The following is a 24983-nucleotide window of genomic DNA, read 5'->3' as shown; positions in this document are numbered from 1 at the left end:
GATCCTACTGGTTCTCGGGGTAGAGAAAAGCCTAGGAAACAAAAGACGAGGGTAGAAGGTACTACTCAATCCGTTCCTGCCTCTTCACAGATCATGTGCCTATGCCTGTGCCTGGCCTCCACCCAGGGCTATTCTGAGCTGCCAGCGCATGTCCAGCCCTACACCTTCGTACAGACGCCAGGTCTTTCTTCACAGGGCCATAGGACTGTACGACCTACATACAGTCCACCTGTCTCACATCCACATAGATCGCATCCATCAGCAGCTCATGGATCGCATCGATCCATGTCACATCCACATGGATCACAGCCATCCGTGTCACAGCCACTCGTGTCACAGCTATCTGTGTCTCATCCACTTGCGGCCCATACAGCTGTGTCGCACTCACATGGCTCGCAGTCCCAGGGCTCGCAGCCATCTTCATTCTGGGACTCCATCTATTGCAGGCCTTCGCCTGCGAGTTACTAAGCTCTGACCCCCTACACCTTCCACACATGCCTCCAATGTACATGCTTCGGACAATGATGCTGCTAATGATGAGGAGGTGCATTATGATGAATAAGGCAGGATCATCACAGTCCCTGAGGGTGACGGGTGAGAGTTATTTGTTATTTTAACTTTTTTTGTTTAGTACAGTTTTACTAAGATATTAATGTGTTTTTTTTAATAAAATTGCAGGTTGATCCCTAGTAATGTTACTACAAGGATCATCACCAAAGCCACCAGAAAGCTTTATGATGGTCCTTATGCGACTTGGAGTGAATTCCCATTTGCTCTCAAGGAGGCAATCTTCAATCAATTTAAGGTATAGATATTCTTTAAGCAGTTATAATCATTTATTAGCTTTTAGCTAATATTATATTATAAGCAGTTAAGCACTTAACTTTTGAATAATTATTAGCTAATAAAAGCTAGTATAATATATCGAATATAGCTTTTATGATTATTCCAAATAATACTTGACTTTTAAATACAGAGCAAGTGTGTATGGAACACCGCTATAGCGCGGAAGTGGCTGCAAACTTCCATCTCAAAGCTCGAAAGCGGTTGTCCCATTGTTTCTCCAAAGCTAGGCAGTTGAACCGAAGCTGGCTGGATGCTTCAGGATTATGGGATGATTTGCAAAGGCAATGGCTTACAGCAGAGTTTCTTAGAGAAGAGATCGAAAAAGGAAAGAAAGCCCGGGGCATCTGAGAAAGGAGGATCCTTGCACACTGGAGGTGCGGTCAGCCTAGGGATGATAAAAACGAAAAATGGACGTAATTGCTTAATTTATTTTAATTTTCTTACTATATGTATTCTGTTTATTAACTAAAATTTATGAGTTTTCAGGAAAAAAATTTGGGGCGTCCGATGACCAAGATGAGCTCTTCAGGAGGACTCATATTTGTGAAGAAGAAGAAAGAGACGGACCAAGAAAGGTGGGTCCGAGGCCGAGCCTCGACTGTACATGTAAGTTTTCACTTTTCATTTAAGAATTTTGATTTACTTTATATAAATTTGGAAATAGTAATTCACATATATATTTTTCTTATTAGGGTCGCTTCACAGCTGAATGGGAGCAATTCATACGCAGTCAGCCACCTAATGAGTCCGGCGGCCAATCCAACTATCGGACGAGGATACTGAGAGAATGTGACGCAGGCTGCTGGCGGTCCAAAAGGGAAAGGTATACGGGCTCCTAATAGAAATTCCATCGCTATAAGTCTGGAATGCAAGGAATAGGGACTTCCTCCCAAGCCAGGCAACTTGATGGGGAGAGCCTCTCCTCTATGCGGGAGATTGTGGCAAAGCTCACATCCGAGCTAGAAGCCGCCAAGGAGAGAGAAAGGCTTAGAGATATGCAGTACTCTGGCATGCAAGCTCAGTGCAAGGGCATGCAAGAGCAGATCAAAACTCTCCTAGCTTCTGGCAATTTTCCAATTCCCCGGTCTCGTGAGTCATCGCCAGAGGCTCGCCTTCCCCGTGCTCATTCCTCCCGTCCTCCCCGTGGTCATTCTTCCCATCATCGACAAATAGCCCATTCTAGATACCGTCATGGTGAAGAAAGTTCATCAGACGGTGATGATAATGATGTAGAGAACAATCTTTGAACTTATTAGTTTATGCTAGACAAATACAATTGGTTTTCGAATGGTTCTGTAATAACATTTAACTTATTAGTTTGCTAATTAGCTTAAAGTATAAAGTTCTATTGAACTTTATACTTTGTTCGTTATAATTGTTGTTGTTGTTGTTGTTGCTTGTTGTTGCTGTTATTGGCATATTTGCCTATTTAGGAATTTTGGTAAGCTGGCAGGTGGTGTAGCTGCCAAAAGAGGCAGTTCCTGCCAGCAATATACCAAGAAAAGCGACCAACTTTGGTCGCTATTTGGTCGTTTTCTATTAAAAAAAAATAATTTTCTGTGAAATAGCGACCAAGGTTGGTCGCTATTTAACCCAGATTTCCCAAAAAGCGACCAAGATTGGTCGCTATTTACCAGAAAATTAACAATTTCTGGAAATATGGCGACCAGGGTTGGTCGCTTATTAATAAATAAAAAAATTAATTCATGTATTTAGCGACCAACTTTGGTCGCTTATTTAAAAAAAATAATTAAAAAATTTATAGTATAGCGACCAACATTGGTCGCAATTTTCCAGATTTTAAAATATAATATTTCGTATGCAGACCAAAGTTGGTCGCTACTTTATAATTAATAATAAATAAAAAAAATGAAATTTACACAAATGAGACTAACTTTGGTCGCAAAATTTATAATATTAAAATAATATTAGCGACCAAAGTTGGTCGCCAGTGTCTTTACCGGAATATTTGGTCCTTTGACTTTAGAGACCAAAGTTGGTCGCTAATTAGTGACCAACTTTGGTCCCTAAGGTAAAGGGACCAGCTTAATATCGACCAGGCACGTTTGGTCGCTTTTTGGTCGCTTTTTGGCCAATAAGTGACCAACACTGATCGCTTTTTGTGTTCGTTTTTTTCCGGATTTCTAGTAGTGAATTTCCATTTTGAGAAAATTCATCTCTCTTGTATCACGACCCGGAATTCCCACCGTCGGGACCGTGATGGCGCCTAATAATATTTCACTTGCTAGGCAAGCCAACGTTAGAGATTATTATGCCCTATTCTTAAACCATTCAATGATTAACAACAATTAAGCCATAACAAGTTATAAGAGTGCGGAAATCCATAACAACCTTAATATCTATACACAACTACCTAGAATCTGGTGTCATAATTCACGAACGTCTAAGATTAACTACAAGTAACTGGCTGAAAGAAAGTACAATTGTTTTCGAATTAAAAGAAACAGTAAACTGAAACAGCTAGAAGGGGACTCCAGGGTCTGCGAATGCCGGCAGATCTACCTTGGGTCTCCAGTGGATTAAGTCAACAGCTAGTCTCAAGATCAGCTCAGATCGACACCAAAATCTGCACAGGAACTGCAGAGTGCAGTATCAGTACAATCGACCCCATGTACTGGTAAGTGTCGAGCCTAACCTCGGCGAAGTAGTGACGAGGCTAAGACAAGACACCCACAAACAACCTGTGCAGTATAACAATACATATACCAATAACAGCAGTAAAGGAAGAACAAGACAAGCAATATTGGGAAGGGGACATGTTGCGGGGATCACAAGGTAAAGTATCAAAACAGTGATAAAGACTTGATCTAGATAGATCAAGTAAAAGTAGTAAAGGAAACCGCACGGCATCACCCTTCGTGCTTTTACTCTCAATCTCACCATATGAAACAATAGAAACGGCACGACATCACCCTTCGTGCATTAACTCTCTCATAACATGGCACGGCATTACCCTTCGTGCTTTTACACTCACAAAACATGGCACGGCGTCACCCGTCGTGCTTTTTCACTCTCCCTAACCAAAACAAGAAACAATAACGACAGGGAAAACAATAACAAATTTTATTTCAGCATTTGATTCCACAATATCAACCTCATCATTGAGTCAATACTCAATCAATACCAAAGTCCATAAACATGATAAGAGTGCTCAACATAATAAGTAGCTAGTCTAAACAAGGATAGTATAATCAAAGAAAGCAATAATCACAAGATTAGGACCCACTCGCATGCTATAACTTGACAACAACACATAGGTACACGTCACCTCTCCTATATGTTGTACCTAACATTCAAACATGTAGCAAGTAGGCAAATAAGACCTAATCCATCAAGCCAAGGTTAACCACGACACTTATCTTGCTCCAACGGCCAACTCAAAGCTCAACCACCGCCTTTCCCTTCACTCAAGCCTCCGGACCAACAGAATCTTGCAAATTACCAACCAAATGATTTAATTTAAGCCTTAGGAACTACCCACGATAGAAAAGGATTAAATTTAGGCCATTTTGAAAAAGTCAACACCAGGGCCCAGTTGGTCCAAATTCGAAATTCGGACCAAAACACAATTACTCATTCACCCCCGATCCCGAATATATAATTGGTTTTGGAAGCCGACCTCAGTTAAAGGTCTAAATCCCTGAATTTCGAAATTCCTAGTTTCTACCCAAAAATCCCCAACTCCACCATGAAAACCTTAGATTATAGGTTGAAATCTTGTAAACTGAAGTGAAAGATTGAAATACGTTAGTTTAGAATCACTTACCTATGATTTGGGGAAGAAAGGTTCTCTAGAAAATCGCCTCTTGTGTTTTAGGTTTTTAAAATTTGAAGAATGGGAGAAAAATCCTGTCTAAGTCTCTTTTCATCAGTTGCAGATGTCGCAAATGCGACCTGGGCTTCGCAAATGCGAAACCCCCAAATGCGAGAAAAGTATCGCAAATGCGAACCCCTCGCATCTTTGGTGCCTTCGCAAATGCGAACAATTTGTTCGCAACTGCGAACATGAAATCATCGCAAATGCGACAGAAATCTCGCAAATGCGAGAATCCCAGTCCCAGCCCATGCTTGCAAATGCGAAGGTTCTTCGCAAATGCGAGGCTCGCATTTGCGAGCCAGACCTCGCTAATGCAAAGTCTGCAGACCTGAAGCACACTAGCTATGATTACTAAGTTCAATTCACTCCGTAGCCTATCTGAAACTCACCTGAGCCCTCAGGGCTGCAAACCAAACATGCACACAAGTCTAAAAATATCATACGAACTTGCCCGCGCGATCAAATCGCCAAAATAACACCTAGAACTACGAATTTAGCACTAAATCAAATGACATTCTTAAGAACACTTTAAAATTTCTATTTTCTCAACCGGACATCCGAATCACGTCAAACAAACTCCGTTTCTCACCAAATTTTACAAATAAGTTATAAATATTATATTGGACCTATACCGGGCTCCGGAACCAAAATACGGACCCGGTATCAACAAAGCCAAACATCAAACAATTCTTTAGATCTATTAGATTTTCAAACTTTTAATTTTCAACAAAAATTTATAACTCGAGCTAGGGACCTCGGAATTCGATTCCGGGCATACGCCCAGGTCCCATATTTCATTACGGACCCACCGGAACTGTCAAAATACGGGTCCGGATCCGTTTACTCAAAACGTTGACCGAAGTCAACTAAAATCAACTTTTAAGGTAAAAATTCTTATTTTTATCAACTTTCAACATAATAGCTTTCCGGAAATACGCCCGGACTGCCCACGCTAATCGAGAAGGGTAAAAATGAGATTTTTAAGGTTTAAAAGCGCAAAATCGAGTTCTAAAACATAAGATGACCTTTTGGGTCATCACATCTTGTTTCTTTAGTCTATGACTAATTTCTTTAACGGCAACAAAAACATTAAATATATAGTTTTTAGAATATTCTAACAAGTTAAGTTTTTCTCTTATATATTTTTTTATAATGTATATTTATAATTCTTTTAAAATTATACACATACTTTACTTTTTAATGTTAATTTATGCTTCTATTTTATACACGGTTTTATGTTGAGAAAACTAATAACGTCAAACTATTCAATGCTCATATCTAGAGACAACATCTTAATAATTAAATTTGTATTGAGATTCAAATATCATAATCTTATTATTAAAAACAACTGAAGTGTTTGATAACTTCATATCGTTTAAAGGAAAAAAGGTGAATAAAACTCTAACGTAGGCTTGCCTAGCGAGTGCGATGTTAGGCGTCATTACGGTCCCGATGGTTGGAATTTCGGGTCGTGACAACCTTAGATTCTAGGTTGAAATATTGTAAAATGAAGTGAAAGATTGAAAGAAACTAGTTTAGAATCACTTACCTATGATTTGAGGAAGAATAAAATAAGGTTTTAAAAGCCTCGGGACACGGAAGTCGAATTCTAAAACATAATATGATCACACTCACAATATTTATGGTTACCCCTATTTGGAGAGTAGTTGTCATATTTCAAATTTGATTCTACCTACCTATATTTCTAGATCTAGAAACTCAATCTATGCCTTCTTAGGTTACTCTCAATTAACCTCATAAAATTGAGCAACAAAATCAATTTCTTACCATTTTCTCAAGATATGCTAAATTTTCAAGATTCATAAATTTCCTATTACAATAATATGAATTTTGAATCTTACATTTGGTAACAACATTATGAAGACAATCTATTTAAAGGGCTTTCTTCTCTTGCAAGAGGCCAGTCACATAGCAAACTAAAGAAAAAAGGTACTTTATTCTTAATTTGCTCTAGTTTCTAATCAATGGCTTCTCGAAAACGAGGTTCTAGTTCAATGTGAGTTTCTTTTCCATTTTCATTTTTTTTTTCTTCTTTTCTTGTTATTTATTTTACTGTCTTCAATAAGTTTTTATGGTGCTTTCAATTTTTAGCGAAAGGAGGAATGAAATCGAGGCACTTAAACTCGAAAATGAAATGCTCCGCTTGGAAAACAAATTGCTAAGTGAAAGGAAGAAGAATCTACTATGCTCTACATGTAGAGAACGTGAAAAACAAGAGAAAATCATTGAACAAGTGCTCAAGGAGATAGACCAAGTGAAAACAGAGGTCAACTTTCATCTCATTAATATTCTTTTTTTTATTATAAATAAAAAGTTTTGAAATGCTATGTACTTTATCCGTCTTTTTCTTTTGCAGTATGAAAAGCTACCGAGTTCTGGCCCTAGAAATTCCCAGTGAGATTAAATAATGAAAAAGTTGCATATTCCTGAGATAAAATTGTTGTAGCTCTCTCATTCTGGAGGAGCAATTTAAACTCTTATAATTTACCTAATTATCTTCAAATTTTAGTGGTATTGTAATGCCCATTTTCATATTCAAAAAAAAGGAAGAAAAAAATTGCTATGAGATTTCTTATACCCTACCTTTGTTTTCATGAAATAAGTCTGTAGCTATATACAGAGGCGGACCCAGGATTTGAGCGCAGCGGGAGCACTGCTATCTTCGACATAGATATGTCAGCTAAAAACGATAAAATTTGGCGCACTAACTCCTTGAAAACTTAATGAATATGAGTCAGTGACCGAAAGGATGTTCAAAAATATAAAAAAAAACTTAGTCAAATAAGATCAAGATAAAGGTCTATTGAGCAATCCAAGCAGAGTCTCAGTCACTGTCGTTGAATCGATAGATGTTTGCTACTTTGCCAAAGTGATCCTTGAAAGCAGAAGGGTTTTTGGATTTTTTAATTACTGTTTTTGGGGAAATTTTTGGTCAATTACTTAATTTTATACATGTCAAGAAAGTGATAATGCTTATAAACTTAGATATAAGGATAAAGAAGGTGATTGGCTTTTTGTTAATGGAATATCTTATATGTATTAGTACTAAATTATTGTTCATTAACTTAGAAAAGATAAAGAAAAACAAACAAGTTGACCACTAAATACATGATACTACACTATGTTGAATTGAAAGATAAAAACAAATAAAAAAAGATAACTGGTGTCGGGTCTCGAACCCATGTCTTCTAGTGAGAGAGGACATAATGCAACTTGTAAAACAAACGGAGCAGTTCAACTTTTCTGCTTGAGGGGCACATCAAAATAATTTGAGGGGTCCTTGATGTATATACACAATTTTTACCGAGGCTAGCGGGTTCTGACGACCACTCTCATCTCCATGTAGGTCCGCCTCTGGCTATATAAAGCTATGAAAAATTAGATGTACGAAAATTAATATATCTTGTATTTGGAATTTAAGGTAGTACGCTTAAATAGACATATATAAATAAAGATATTCTTGCTAATTTTACGTGCTAAAATACAGCACTAGCGTCTTGAGCCGTTAGTTTCAAACAGTTGACTAATTATCACGTCAAATAGTAGAAACTTTTCCGTATTTGATTCTCATGCGCCTTGCAAAACCAGACAAACTATTAACATGCATGGTCGAAAATTTTCGCTTTAAGGCAATTTTACTAACAAATTCGACAATTTTAAGAGTATCAACCATACCTTAATTTGCACAATAGATTTAGGTTAAACACATTGACAATGAAAATTTTCTTAACAACATCATTATTGTCTAAGCCATTATAGCATGTTAGCTAGTAATTTTTATCAGGTTATCAGTTAATGTTTATCATAAAAATTTACATGTAATTACCTTACATTAGTATATAAATAATTTTATATTATTAATGCATTGAACTTATACTATAAAATCATATGTAGTTGCGAAACTAATGTCAGGTTCGACTTAGTACGATAAGAAAAAAAGAAATGGATGAAAAAGATCTAGGCTTTTGAATTTAGGCCAATTTACGGGCTCGATGAAGATGAGAATCAAAGAGACAAATTATCATTTTCTTTTCTTTATTGTGTAATTATCTACACTGTTTTCATTATCCTTGGAATAAAGTCAAAAAAATCTACTAATTTATGGAGTATGGTCGAGCAGAAACTTGGATCCCAATGTAACAAAAGGTAAGAGATTTGTGGTCACTTGTTACAAAAGTATGATTCCATTTCTTGCACTCAACCCACAGTTATGACCAGGTTCAATCTGATGACCAAAATGCATTTACCTTTTTTGCAATCGTGTCAGAAAGGATATTACTATCTTAAAATTACACATGTAGCCACATGAATTTTATTCTTTGGCTTCTCTATAAATAGGTTAATTTTTTCTAATCCACAGAGCAGCATATCATTTCCTATCAACTAGCAATTGAAGACTAGTAATAAAAAAAGGTGAGGTTCCCCCTAGAGTTCTCCTGAATCACTTCATTGGGATTTCAAAAATGCCTACTGAAGTGTTTGGCGGAACTCTGGGAGCCACCTGACATCAAAATTATCTTAAGTTTATTATTTTGGAGTTCAAAATAATTCGTATCTGAAGTGAGCTAGTTAGTACTCCATGCTATTGATCAGGCTCCTGTATTTTTCTTGAATTTTGTTGTTATTTGTCCCTAGCTATGGAAACTAAACTGATTTCTTTGTTTCTTAACAATTCTTTTAGCTACGTCTTATAAGCATGGGGAAAACTAAAATCTATTACTTTGAAGGTGTTCTTTTATCCTCCTTCCCAAAGTAATATTATATATGCGTGCACAGGCCAAGATAGAAAGAAGCCTTGGCGTAACTGGTAAAGTTGCTGCCAAGTGACCTGGAGGTCATCAAGCCGTGGAAATAAACTCTTGCAGAAATGCAGATTAAGGATGCATACAATAGGCCCTTGTGGTCCGGATCTTCCCCGGACCCGGTGCATAGCGGGAGATTAGTGCCTCGGCTGCACAGGCCAAGATAATAATCGAAAACAAGAGGTTTCCATTAGGTGAAGGATCAGTTCACATAATATCCAAACTTTCTATGGGCACGCAAGAATTGTGCGGAAGCTCGTCTTAGCTTCTATTATATATTATAGTAGAAAACTTCATTATTACAATCTTATCATAACATGAAAATGCAATAATTTCTATCCATGCTTGATTGGGCACCAATGGAGAAGGCAATGGATGAATTTAGCCTTGTCCAAGTGTCACGACCCAAATCCTAGCTTGTCGTGATGGCGCCTATCGTGGTACTAGACAAGCCGACATTTCAAAAATACCTCTGACATTTAACAGAAAATGAATTAAGAAATTTTAAATAGCCAGAGTTTTCATAAAAACGGGACAAAGACCAAAAACACAAATGTGGAAAACAACTCCCAAATCGGGGTGTCACTGAGCTCATGAGCATCTATACATCACCAGTCTAGAAAAAAAAGAAATGTCTACGAAAGTCTGGATCAAAATACAAGTAAAGCAAAGATAAAGAAGGAGAAACAAGGACTGCGAATGCCGGGCAGCTACCTCGTAGTCTCCAAAGATCAACTGTGCACGATATCAACGCCCACCGTGTCCGGAAACACCTGGATCTGCACACGAAGTGCAGGGTGTAGCATGAGTACAACCAACTCAGTATGTAACAATAATAAATAATGAACTGAAAGATAGTGACGAGCTACACAGTTATAGTTCATTTTCAGTAATCTCAACAAGAAAGTAGACATGCTTTCAAATTCGGCAATGCAAATCAAATCAGTTCATACATGCCAAGTTCAAGTAAAAACCGGATACAATATCTCCTAGAAGTTTCAAAACAGTGACATATAGCAACTATGTGCAACAACAATGAAAGCAGATACAGCCTCTCAGGGCAACAACCACTTAGTCTTTCTCAATAGCTCATCACTCGGTTCTCAGCCCTCAACACTCACACTCAATAGGTACTTGCGCTCACTAGGGTGTACAGACTCCGGAGGCTCCCACAGCCCAAGCGCTATATCCGCACGGACAATTCACATGCTGCACGGACAACTCACGTGTTATAGTTTCATATCAGGATCCGCACGGATAACTCACGTGCTACAGTATAAATATCTGGATCCGCACGGACAACTCACATGATATGGTATCAATATATCACCATCATGCCCTCGGCCTCACTCAGCCATCAGCCTCTCTAGTCTCACGGGCTCTCAGTAATCATGGAAATCAGCCCAAAACAGAAATGATATAACGTATCAACAAGGAATAACATAGACTGAGGTAAAATGTGCATGTAAGACTACGACTGAGTACAAGTAGCAATTAGCAAGTAATTCAACAGGTATCACGGCCTCTGTGGATCCCTACAATACCAACACATAGCCTAAACATGATTTCTAACATGATTTATAGTCAAATTTCTATAACAAATGGAGAGCATATAGCTAATAACAAGTTATTTCACTTTACAGTTTCACGGGATGGACCAAGTCACAAGTTTCACGGTGCACGCCCACACGGCTATCACCTAGCATGTGCATCACCTCCAAAATAATCACATAACGCATAAACTCGGGGGTTCATACCCTTAGAACCAGATTTAAAACTGCTACTTATCTCAATCCGAGCAAAAACTCTATTCCAATACGCCTTTGCCTCGCCAACCGGCCTCCAAATGTCCCGAATCTAGCCACAAGTAGTACAATACAATCAATACGGGCTAAAGAAATTAATTCCACAAGAAAAATACGTAATTATAAGCCAAAATTCGAAATTAGCCAAAAGCTGGCCCCCGGGCCCACGTCTCGAAATCTGACAAAAGTTACAAAATCCGAAAGCCCATTCACTCACGAGTCTAGTCATATCAATTTCATCAAATTCCGACACCAAATAGCCATTCAAATCTCCAAAATTGACTCTCCAAATCCCTAGCCTCAAACCCCCAAATTTCACCTAAAAAACACACCAACTAGGTAGAAAATTAGTGGGGAAACGAAATTATTGAAAAAGAATGAACACAAGGAGCTTACCTCAAGAATCCCATTGAAAATCCTCTCAAAAACCTCCAAAATCCGAGCTCAAAATGATAGAAATGGTGAAAAATCTTGGAACCCTCGTATATATATGTTCTGCCCAGGCCTTCCGCACATGTGGCCAAAATCCGCTTCTGCGGTGACAATTCTGCACCTGCAAAAGTCACTTAACCCACCTGGGCTCGCACCTGCGCTCCAGGTCTCGCACCTGCGGAGGCGTTTCTGCGGCCCACGATCCGCTTCTGCGGAAACAGCCCCTCTGTTCCTTTAAGTTCCGCTTCTGCGCCCTATTCGCCGCATCTGCGGCCCCGCAGGTGCAAGAGAATCTTTGCACCTGCGACCCCATCTCATCCTTGACCGCTTATGCGGCTTCCTTCCCGCTTCTGCGGGCTCGCACCTGCGGTGCCCACTCCGCAAGTGAAATTACACCAGCAGTAACAAAACTTCAGCTGCTTCTCTAACTCAATTCCAAGTCCATTAACCACCCAAAATCAACTCGAAGCCCCCTGGGATCTCAACCAAACATACTAACAAGTCCTAAAATATGATACGGACTTAGTCGAACCCTCAAATCATCACAAACAATATCAAAAATACGAATTGCACACGGATTCAAGCCTAATGAACTTTGAAATTTTTAAATTCTACAAACGTCGTCAAAACCTATCAAATCACGTCTGATTGACAATCAAATTTCGCACATAAGTCACAAATGACCCCATGAACCTACTCCGACTTCTAGAAATTTAATCCGACCCCGATATCAAAAAGTCAACTCCTGGTCAAACTTTCCAAAATTCCAACTTTCGCCATTTCAAGCCTAATTCTACTGCGGACCTCCAAATCATAATCCGAACACGCTCCTAACTCCAAAATCACCAAACTGAGCTAACGAAACCGTCAAAATTCAAATCCGAGGTCGTTTACACATAAGTCAATATCCGATCAACTTTTCCAACTTAAGCTTTCAATTATGGACTAAGTGTCTCCATTCACTCTAAAAATCTCTCCAAACCTGAACCAACCAACCCGGTAAGTCATATAACAGCTGTAGAGTACAAAAGGAGCAAAAAATGGGGAAACGGGGCTGCAACTCTAGAAACGACCGGACGGGTCGTTACACCAAGTTAGACGAAATCGTGGATCTTACCAAGATCAACTGCGCATATATAATGCTGGGTACTAATGGCATACTCGTAATTTTGAGGATAGAAATTTGAATTTCTCTTGAAGTTAATTGGGCTAATTTAACACTTTGTTTGCTTCCTTATAAGCAAGGGCGGAGCTACAATTTTATCTACGATTTTGGACGAATAGTTTTTGCGTAGATCATGTATTTATATTATGAAATCAATTAAATATGTATAAATTCTGAATTTAATGGCTAATTCAGAACCTATAAACTTTAGAATCTTTGACTCCGCCTCGACTTGTAAGAGTGAAGTTCTAGGGTTTGGTATTGTTCAAAGGACTTTGTCTGTGTTGGCATCCAAATGTTTTTCATGCAATCATCTATGCCTTTAACTATATTTATGTAAACTCGGATCCCATCTATGCATGCATCCCTCACTACAACATTTTTGGCCTATAGCCACACTTATTATAGACAACACTCGAAAAGTGTTGCCAAAAGTAGCTACAGATGCGCTTATAAAGCATAGTATTTGACTAGAGTCTTTGGCCACGTTTTTTAAGGCCACACTTCAAAAGCGTGCTCTTATAATATAAAGACAACACTTCTTAGGCGTTGCCAATTTATAAATTATTTGGCAACGCTTATTAATTATAATGCAACATTTTTGAAGAGTTGTTATATTCTAATACTAAATATAACACTTTACAAGCGTAACCTAAAAATTTATTATAAAAAAATTTCGCCCAAAATTTCCCCCCAACTACAGTTAATAATGAAAATATTTCCCTCCCATTACTCAAAAGGCAAAGAAATCACAATCTCCAAGAATACTACCGCATAGCAAACACTTTCCCAATTCTTTTCTGTTACTAATTCACCCTAACAAGAATACTACCGCATCGTCGCATATCTCCAAGATTAATCTCAAAATACTATACCGCTGCATATCTGTATTTTTCCGCCGCTGCTTACTTTTGCTTCTTCTTCCAGATTAATCTCACTCTAGCAAATCTCCATCCTTTCTCTATTGGTTAGTATTTCTTTTACTCAAAGATTTTCCCTTTTTTTCGATTTCTGATGAAAAAATAATCTTCTATTATGTATATACCTGGGTATGTTGGTATAGTCTTCATTTTATACTCAATGTTTCTAACTTTTTTCTAATTTCAGATTCTTGGGCTGAAAAGAAGTAATGTTGTTTTGTTTAATTTCTGGGTATCAAAGTTTTACTGTTTTACTAATTTTAGATTCTTGGGTTGAAAAAGAGTAATATTTTCTATTTGATTTTTGGTACCTTTGAATGATGTTACTTCTTATACTTAAAGTTCTAATTTGTCTACTTTCTTATTAAAATTTTTTTGGAGCCGATAGAAGTGAATTTTGGGGCCGATAGCAGTGAATTTTTTTTTTTTTTTTAATATTACTGGGTATCTCTGTATAGTCTTTATTTTATACTCAAAATTTTTAATTTTTTCAATTTCAGATTATAGGGCTTAAATAAGTATTTTTTTTTGTTTAATTTTTGGCTATCAAAGTTTTTAGTTTTATCCTTGTTTTATATTCTTGAGTTGAAAAATAAGTTACCTTTTTGTTTGATTTTGGGTGTCAAAGCTTTAATCGATTTTCGCAATGTATACATTTACTGTGATTTGGATTTGATCTTATTATACCGAAAAGTTTCACAAGTAGGGCGTTATTTAGCTTGAGTTTGTGATTTTAAAATATTTTGAAATTGCTTCTGAATTTGGTGGTTATTTTGACTTAATTTCAGTTGTACAATCACTTTGTTTTACGTTTTACTTGAATCATTGTGCAAGAATTTTGTGAAACAAATCTAGAGTTACTTTGACCAAATAAGCATGGTTGATGTGATTTTCTAGCTTGCTCGTTATTCCCTTTTCAGAATATATATGTGGATTATGTGGCTTTGATGTGGTTTCTTGTGTGTATTTGGCCCCTTCTCTACTTTATGGCCTCTTTCATTCTTATAAAGTATCATTCTCTGCTTCTAAAGTTTAGGCTGTTGTAATTTTTCATCTTTCTCCTCCATTTTGGTTTTAGTTATCTATTACTGATACACATTTTCCCGTTTTGTATTTTTTATTATTGCAGTTCCTGCTATCCATTGTGGTTGTTGTCTATTTGTGTTATTCAACAACGTTTAAGTTAGAAGGTAAATTTTCTGTCCTCTAATCATTATGTGCAAGTATTCTATCTTGGGTTCTTTAAAAATGTTAACATGCATGCATATAATGTTACTCTTTAATGTGAAAAATGTAATTGACATTTTCATATTCAGGGAATAGGCAGTTGAAATATCGAATAAAAGTCATAAAAATGATTAAAACTTTAAAAAGGTACATGTTGACAAAAAGGCTAAGCAGCGCAAATTATATAGAATGATGCAATCTGATTAAAAAGATGCTCTCCTAGCACGAGAACAAGCAAACAAAGCTCCATCAAGCAGCCAACAACTTGCTGCATGTTCAGAACAGGGTTGTGTTGCGTGAAGATTAGTCTTTGCTCATTTAAGGACGGATTAGAATGTTTTTCTCTGAAGTTTGTAGTTGTTATTTTGTATGATATATGTCATGAAATATCCAAATGGCAAAGTTTAATGGATAATGGACTTATCCTTTTAGGTGGTAGTTCTTTGAGGATATTCACTAAAAGGGTAAAAGGATAGAGGGAGTTGGAATTTGATCTTAAGAATGCCTTTGACATTTTGCAAATGAATCACTAATACAGTTCCTTTTGGCGAGCTATCCATAATTGCAATGTGAGATTATTTGTTTCTAATATAATTGGATGCCGGAAATGTATGCGAAAGTTATATGGTTATTTACGGAAGGAACTAGCATCTGTGGATAGCTGAGAAGAAGCTGAGTTTTGGGCATTGACCACTAGAATACTGTTGCAATGGCAATAAAATTGGTTTACAGTCCATATATACTCTTGACCAGTCATCATAGTTAATCTTATAAGAATAATGAAGTATGACCTTTTTATTTCCTTTAGTCCTTATGCATCTCTTGTTAGATTAGCTTCTGGCTTAAATATCAAACTTCTTTGTCTTCAATCAGGTATATTTGGATGTGGTCGAACATGTTAATCTCCTTATCAACAGCAATGGCCAATTAATACCTTCTGAAGTTAATGGGGAGTTAAAGATGAGAGCTTATTTGAGGTACTTGGTTTATATAGAGCTTCCTAAGAAAGATAGATACACAAGCATGAACTACATCACCTGATAAGCTGTTAGAAAGTAGATGCATAAGCTTCAAGTTTTTCTTCTTATAATCTCTTTATACCGCTAATGTAGTTCATGCTTTTGTATCTATTTTAGCCACAACTTAGGAAGCTTACTGCAAACTATTTTTGTTCCCTGCGGTTTTACAGAGAAAATTTACTTACTGAAAGCCAAAAAATTGTGTACACTCTTACAGTGATCTGTTTTTGCTTTGATAATACGTTGTATGTTATCTATTGCAGTGGCATGCCCGAGTGCAAGCTTGGGCTTAATGACAGATTAATATTGGAGGCTCAAGGTCGACCTACCAAAGGCAAATCCATTGATTTGGATGATATCAAATTTCATCAGTAAGCATTTTCTAGTAAATATTGGTTTATTGGTCTACTAAGTGACTACTTCCTCAATATGCTGTAAAATTCAGCAAATGAATTGCTCGCACCACCCCCTTGAGCCAAGCTTACTTTACACCAGAAAAGCTTCTTCGCTCTTGACTAATAAACTCCTTCTGTCTAAACCATTTGTGCGCGTATTCAGGTGTGTGCGTCTGGCTTGTTTTGAAAATGATCGCACAATATCTTTTATACCTCCTGATGGATCATTTGATGTGATGACATATAGACTCAGTACTCAGGTTTAACTCATGTTCTCTGTTACTATGTTTTTTTTGTAGCGTGCCTATGATTGTTCCTCTTTTATTAGTTGAGGCAACTGAAAAGTGCATAACCTTACTAGTAACACATTCAGGTGAAGCCACTGATTTTGGTAGAAGCTCAAGTTGAAAGGCATTCAAGAAGCCGGGTTGAGATGTCTGTCAAAGCCAGAAGCCAGTTTAAGGAGCGTAGGTAGCATTTTTCTCTTTTCTCACATATAGCAAAGTTTGACTTGTAGAATACATCTTTTTCAATTGTTTCCTCTATTCATTTATATTCCAGCTATCCATTTTATGTTAGTTTCTACTAAACTAGTTCTAAGCTCTATCAAGTTAGAGAACAGATCTGTGCAAATAAAAAGCAATACTGGCCATCTAGAACTACAGTTGAAGATATCATTCTTTTATCACTGCAAATTGGTGTTCTGGAAATCTTTGCACTGAACTGTGTACTTCATGTGGCAACACTGCTACGAATGTGGAAATTGAGTTGCCTGTGCCATCTGATGCCATGAATCCCAATATACGAACATCAATGGGATATGCTACATATGCTCCTGAGAGAGATGCTGTGGTATGAAAAATAAAGTCATTCCCTGGTAATAAGTTACTATCTCTTACGAGTCAATATTTGCTGCGTCTTACAATAGCATTTGGTCAAACGCCCATGTTTACCACTACTAGGACGAGTCAATATTTGCTGCTGCATCTTACTATCTTTTACTGTTGGTGAATTATTACCTTGGTTGTCATATAGTTTGAGATTGTGAAGCTATGTTATGCTATAGTAGTGAAATAAAATCTCATTAGTTCTTAGTACCATATAATAGTGCATACTATATATTTGTTTCTTTCTAATTTTTAATTTTATTTTGAATGTGTAGGAATATACGGGTGATGCAATTGGAAATGGTGGNTGGATAAATGTTGCTCTAAAAGTCACACTTTGAAAACGTAGTCTATAATGTGACAAAGATCACGCTTCAAATGTGTAGCCTTATGTCATAAAAGCGTGGCTATATGACAATATATAAGCGTGGCCTTTGTACCATATCGGCTACACTTTTAAAGCGTGGCATCTAAGGCAACACCTATAAAGCGTGGCCAATAGTCAAAGGTTACGGTACTTTAGGCCACCCCCCAAAAAGCGTTGCCTAAAGCCGTAAAGTGTTGCCTTTGACCAAATGCTACACTTCTTGGCATCTTAGGCCATATTTCTCAGGGGTGGTTGTAGACCTAAAATGTTGTAGTGCCTATTCCTCCTCTTTCTAAGTAGGTACATAAGAATGTAAACATTTTAATAAGGAAATGTTCTACTTATTAATATATGGATAATACACATGCATCAACTACTTTCCTTTATATGGTATATAATTGATAGGATACCCGAGCAATACATACTTTGAAGTGGGAGACTGAAAATGTAAATTGGTCCACTAGAATAAAAAGGAAGACTAACTTTTCCTTTCAGATGAAGGAAAATTAAGAAATAAATGAGAAACGAGAAAAAGACTAGTGCAGAAATATTTTCACCTGTACCACTTCAAATTTTACAAGCAAAGCCGAAGGTGATTCAAGGATTCAAGATCTGAGAGAAAAAAAGTCCTTTCATCTAGGGGTGCCAAATGGGCGAGTTAGACTGATTTTGGGCTGATCAAAATTGTCTGGGTTAATGAATGAGCAGGTCATTAATGGGCTGAGTCAAGATGGACTAAAATTTGTGTCATAGCTCAACCCATCCAACTCTTACCAAGCTTTAATTAATGTATTTAATTTCTGATGATGTGTTAGACTTTTTTCTTGAGATTTTTTTTATATATACTATAATATACCCATTTTAACTAAAGTTTGCTATTTATCATAACTAACTGTATTCTTTTTACAAATTGTTTACATTTTCTCTTTTTTATTTTATTTTATAGACCATCGGCTCACAAAGAACGCAAAGAAAAGCAGTACACAAAGGATTTGAATTATAATTTCAATGAGAAACTCTGAAAAAAAAAAGGAAGGAAAGGAATAAAAGACCAAATTAGATCAGGCCAACGTGTTTCCTATCTTAAACTTTCAATTCAAGGTGAAAGACGCTTGAAAATTTTGAGGGGCAAATATAATACCTTTTAGCTCATGAGATGAATACTTCTGCATCTCTATAAAACCTTGAATTCTATTATATTAGTTAGTGTTTTGATGGGAGTATTTGAGAAGAGGTTGCTTTGTCCCTCCTTGAAAAAAGAAAGAAAGGAAGAAGTGTTTAAAAGCACTTCTTTGTCTTACATGATTTGAATAATTTAAAGATGTTTTGGAGGGAACTAGAATTTGGCTTTATTATTAATAGTCAAGATTGGGCACTTGGGACTTTGGGCCAATTAAATAGCCCGAAATTTATTTCTTTTAGTCATCTATTAATTTTATTAATTAATAAAATAACGTTTTAAATATTAAAACGTTTTAATTTTAAAAAGAGGTGACTTTTGTTTTAAAAGGTACCTATTGGCAAAGGTTGAGTCTGTTAATCCTAACAGACGCCTAAAGGGTTTGAAAAGAGGTGACTTTTGGTATTAAAAGGTGCCTATTGGCAAAGGTTGAGTCTGTTAGTCCTAACAGACACCTAAAGGGTTTATAAATACCCTTTTCTTCTCCAAAACAAAAATCACCAGAAAAGCAACAAAGTATCTTCTTCTTTTCTGCTATCTTCAATTCACCAAATTTGTTCAAGTGGAAATTCGAGTTAATTGCTGGTGCTCGAATTTCAGAGGCTTTGTAAAATCCTGGAGGAATTCTGCCATAATCCCTACAGCAACAAAATTGGGAGGCTTAAATTCCTTAAGGACAGTGACTACACTATCAAAGCCTAATTATTTCGTCCCTATATTCTGTTATATTTTCTAACAATCTTAAGGAATTTAACAACACTGCAATGGAGGCTTCTGGTAGTGATTTTGGTTTCAACAAGATGTTCGAAGTGTTCAAACTGGATCGATTTGATGGCTCAAATTTCACCCGCTGAAAAGACAAATTGCTGTTCTTTCTCACAGAGTTGGGAATAGCATATCTGCTGAGTTCTGATCTTACTGCAATGCCAGAACCTACTGCTGAAGATTCTGACGAAATTAAGGCGGCACACAAAAAACGTGAAGATGATGAGGTGCGCTGTAGAGGTTTTATTTTAAACTCACTTTCTGATCGTTTATATGATTTGTTCCGTCCTCACAAATCACCACAAGAAATCTGGAAAGCCTTGGAACAGAAATATACTGCTGTGAAGCAAGGAACGGACAGATTCCTTGGAATGAAATTTTTTGAATATCAAATGATAGATGGGAAATCTGTCATGGAACAGGTTAATGAGTTGCTGGTTTTGATATCTAGACTCAAAGATTTTAAAGTCGATGTTTCTAAATCTCTTCAAGTGGCTACTATACTTGCAAAATTACTAGCCACTTGGAATGACTATAGGAAGAAATTATTACATTCTTCCGAAGACTTTCATGTGGACCAGTTGACAAAGCATATTCGGATTGAAGAAGAGTCACAAAAACGTGAAAATAAATATGCTGCGGAAACTAGTTCAAAGGTGAATTATGTTGAGTCTAGTAAGGCAAACAACTCAGGAAAATCTGGAAACAAGGCTGGAAAGAAGAGAACGTTTGAGGCTGCTCCAAAGGAAAATTCTTCTAACATTAAGAAAGGTCCATGTTATACTTACGGAAAAATGGGTCATTTTAAGAGAGATTGCAGGTTTCGTAAGAGACAGAAAAATAAAGAAAATGCTGGACAGAAGAGGGTAAATAATGTTGAACAACAACAAGCTTCTTCTTCGGATATTGTTGCTATGATTTCTGCTTTTACCAACTTGAATCTGAGTATGGTAACTGAATGCAACATGGCAGCAACTATGAAATCTGCAGATTGGTGGTATGATTCCGGTGCTACAGTTCATGTATGCAATGACAAGAGTTTCTTCAAACATTATGAAGTTGCAACAAGTGATGAAAAGGTTTTAATGGGAAATCATGACACCGCCAAGGTCTTTGGAAAAGGAACGTTGAACAACAATTCACTTCGGGAAAGAAGTTGATTTTAATTAATGTTCATCATGTACCTGATGTTAGGAAGAATTTAATTTCTGCAAGTTTATTAAGTAAGAAAGGCCTCAAAACTGTTATAGAGGCAGAAAAGATTATTTTCTCTAAGAATGGTGTATTTGTAGGACAAGGCTACTCTTGTGAGGGCATGTTCAAATTAAGTATTAATAAAGTTGAAGTTTCTGCTTATATGATTGAGTCATCTATTAATTTATGGCATGCTAGACTTTCACATGTTAATTTTCGATACGTTAAGTTTATGTCTAAAAATAAATTAATTCCTGCTGTTGAGAATAATGATAAAAAATGTGAAATTTGCATACAAGCTAAGATGACTAAGAAATCTTTTCCAAAGAATGAAAGAACAAGTAATCTACTTGAACTTGTGCATTTCGATATATGTGAATTGAATGGTTATTTAACTAGAGGTGGAAATAGATACTTTATTACTTTTATAGATGATCATTCTAGATATACACATGTTTACTTAATGAAAACAAAAGATCAAGCATTTGATACGTTTAAGATACAAAGCATTATTTGAAAATCAATTGCAAAAGAAGATTAAAATCCTACGTAGTGATCGAGGAGGCGAATATCTTTCCAATGAATTTTCTGTATTTTGTGAAGAAAATGGTTTGATTCACCAAGTTAGTGCACCGTATACCCCACAACAAAATGGTCTTGCTGAAAGAAAAAATAGAACGTTGGTAGATATGGTTAATGCCATGCTTTTACATGCAAAGTTAACAACGAATTTGTGGGGGGAAGCTTTGTTAACGGCTTGTTTTGTGCATAATAGAGTCCTTAAAAGAAATTTAAGGTTTCACCACATGAATTATGGAAAGGAAGAAATCCTAACCTAAATTTCTTAAGGGTATGGGGCTGTTTAGCCTATTATAGAATTTCAGATCCTAAAAGGACTAAGTTAGGACCTAGAGGAATTAAAAGCATATTTGTAGGATATGCTGAGAACTCAAAGGCATACAGATTATTGGACATTGAGTCTACGTATATTGTGGAATCTAAAGATGTTGAGTTCTTGGAAACAAAGTTCATTGGTGACTCTAATAATTCACATGAGGACACAGAAATTACTAAACAAGATGGTAATGCAACAAGCATTGGTGATAATGCAGTAACTCAAGAAAATTGTGCAGAACCTAGTTCTTCTTCTAACAATAAAAGAAAGGCAATTGAATCTCCTGTAGAACCAAGAAAAAGTCAAAAAGTTAGAAAAGAAAAAAATATAGGTTCTGATTTTATTTTTTCTCAAGCACTAGTCTTTTTGGTAGAAGGAAGTAGAGATGAAGTATTAAATAAAATACCCATTATTTTAAATTTAGAAGAGGATCCTAAAACCTATAGTGAGGCTATGGCTTCGCGGGATTCTTCTTTCTGGAAAGAAGCTGTAAATGATGAAATGGATTCTCTTTTATCAAATGGTACATGGGTATTCGAAGATTTACCTTCTAATACTAAACCTATTGGGTGTAAATGGGTTTTTAGAAGAAAATACAATACTGATGGTTCTCTACAAACATTTAATGCTAGACTAGTAACCAAGGGATTTAGACAAAAGGCAGGAGTAGATTATTTTTATACATATGCTCCTGTGGCCAGGATTACCTCAATAAGAGTATTATTTGCTTTGGCATCAATATATAATCTAAATGTCCATCAAATGGATGTTAAGACGGCATTCTTAAATGGTGATCTTGATGAAGAAGTTTATATGGAGCAACCCGAAGGGTTTGTGCTTCCTGGAAATGAGAAGAAAGTTTGTAAATTAGTTAAGTACCTTGTATGGATTAAAACAAGCTCCAAAACAATGGCATAAAAAATTTGATAGTGTTATATTATCAAATGGTTTTAAACATAACGGAGCAGATAAATGCATTTATTCCAAATTCACAAAGGACTATGGAGTGATAGTATGTCTTTATGTTGATGACATGCTAATCATAGGAACTAAGATGCAAGGCATAAATGAAACTAAGAAGTATTTAACTTCTCAATTTAAAATGAAAGATTTGGGAGAAGTTGATACTATCTTAGGTGTTAAAGTTAAAAGACATAGTGGGGGTTTTGCCTTATGTCAGTCTCATTATATTGACAAGGTTCTTTCCAAATTTAATCATTTGGGTATTAAAGAATTTAATTCTCCTTTTGATGCTTCTAGCAAGATGGTTGAGAACCCCGAAAGATCTGTTAGTCAATTAGACTATGCTAGTGCAATTGGTAGTTTAATGTATGCTATGCATTGTACTAGGCTAGATATTGCCTTTGCGGTTTGTAAATTGTCAAGGTATACTCACAATCCAAGTGGTGATCACTGGAAAGGTATAGTGAGGGTACTTGGTTATCTGAAAAAGACAAAAACTTTTGCCTTGTATTATAACAGATTTCCTTCAGTGTTAGAAGGATATTGTGATGCTAGTTGGATAACTAGTGTTGGTGATAACAAGCCAACGTCTGGGTGGATATCACTTTAGGTGGAGGAGCAATTTCGTGGGCTTCTAAGAAACAGACGTGTATTACTCATTCCACAATGGAATCTGAGTTTATTGCTTTAGCAGCTGCAGGAAGAGAAGCAGAATGGCTGAGAAATCTGCTGTTAGATATAAAGTTGTGGCCACAACCAATGCCAGCTGTTCTCTTGCAGTGTGATAGTGAAGCAACTATGTCTAAGGCATTTAGCAAAATATACAATGGAAAATCTAGACATATTGCTTTAAGACATGAGTACATAAGACAATTAATTTCGGATGGAATTATTACTGTTGTGTACATCAAGTCTAAAGACAACCTTGCTGACCCATTCACTAAAGGACTCGCGAGGGATATGATAATAAGCACAACAAGTGCTATGGGTCTAAGGTAATTTAAATTTGTCACTAGTAACGGGAACCTTACCTTTCTTATTGTTCAACAATATTAAAGGTTTAAAAGGTAATAACAAGTTATAGTTGTGACGGATAGCAAGTACTGGAAATTAGCACCTAGAAAAGGAGGATGAGTATAAAAAATACTCTTAGTGAAGAAGCAGAGTTCGGTTTAGGAACTAAAGAAGTCCGTGTTAAGGATTTGGTTAAATCTTCACCTATGTAAACACAAGAAGTGGTGCCGCTTCGATCAAAGTTTGGGATACAAAACTTGATAAGTGTTTATGAATTCAGGAAGTAGCACAAGGCCATAATTGGGTGCTAAAACTCACGGTGAACAAATTGTGAAGTTGGTACGATTTATGTGTATAAAGCTTTTCCGTCTTGTCAAATAGGAATTGTGGTTTAATAGAACATAATCTAACCATCAATTTCGACAAGGTCTTGAATAGTTTATACAAGTAGTAGGTTTAAATCGAAAGATACCTACTATACGCATGAATCTTATAAACAACATCAATCACTAACTAAGTGGGGGATTATTATATTAGTTAGTGTTTTGATGGGAGTATTTGAGAAGAGGTTGCTTTGTCCCTCCTTGGAAAAAGAAAGAAAGGAAGAAGTGTTTAAAAGCACTTCTTTGTCTTACATGATCTGAATAATTTAAAGATGTTTTGGAGGGAACTAGAATTTGGCTTTATTATTAATAGTCAAGATTGGGCACTTGGGACTTTGGGCCAATTAAATAGCCCGAAATTTATTTCTTTTAGTCATCTATTAATTTTATTAATTAATAAAATAACGTTTTAAATATTAAAACGTTTTAATTTTAAAAAGAGGTGACTTTTGTTTTAAAAGGTACCTATTGGCAAAGGTTGAGTCTGTTAGTCCTAACAGACACCTAAAGGGTTTGAAAAGAGGTGACTTTTGGTATTAAAAGGTGCCTATTGGCAAAAGTTGAGTCTGTTAGTCCTAACAGACACCTAAAGGGTTTATAAATACCCTTTTCTTCTCCAAAACAAAAATCACCAGAAAAGCAACAAAGTATCTTCTTCTTTTCTGCTATCTTCAATTCACCAAATTTGTTCAAGTGGAAATTCGAGTTAATTGTTGGTGCTCGAATTTCAGAGGCATTGTAAAATCTTGGAGGAATTCTTCCATAATCCCTACAACAACGAAATTGGGAGGCTTAAATTCTTTAAGGACAGTGACTACACTATCAAAGCCTAATTATTTCGTCCCTATATTCTATTATATTTTCT

The 24983-nt window shown here is 36.3% G+C and overlaps 1 long non-coding RNA gene across 1 annotated transcript; it reads right to left on the bottom strand.

Moving 5' to 3' along the window:
- Positions 1–21852: 21852 nt before the first annotated feature.
- LOC109219877 lies at positions 21853–22627 on the bottom strand. The gene is made up of 2 exons (XR_002067001.1): positions 22466–22627; positions 21853–22041 (listed from the first exon to the last, which is right to left on the bottom strand). It is a non-coding gene; the product is annotated as an uncharacterized LOC109219877 (long non-coding RNA).
- Between the last annotated feature and the right edge of the window lie 2356 nt (positions 22628–24983).

The sequence above is a fragment of the Nicotiana attenuata genome, unplaced genomic scaffold (assembly GCF_001879085.1).
Source record: "Nicotiana attenuata strain UT unplaced genomic scaffold, NIATTr2, whole genome shotgun sequence".
Classification (NCBI taxonomy): Eukaryota; Viridiplantae; Streptophyta; class Magnoliopsida; order Solanales; family Solanaceae; genus Nicotiana; species Nicotiana attenuata.
The sequence above is the reverse complement of the archived record's forward strand: the minus strand, read 5'-3'. Positions and strand labels throughout refer to the sequence as shown.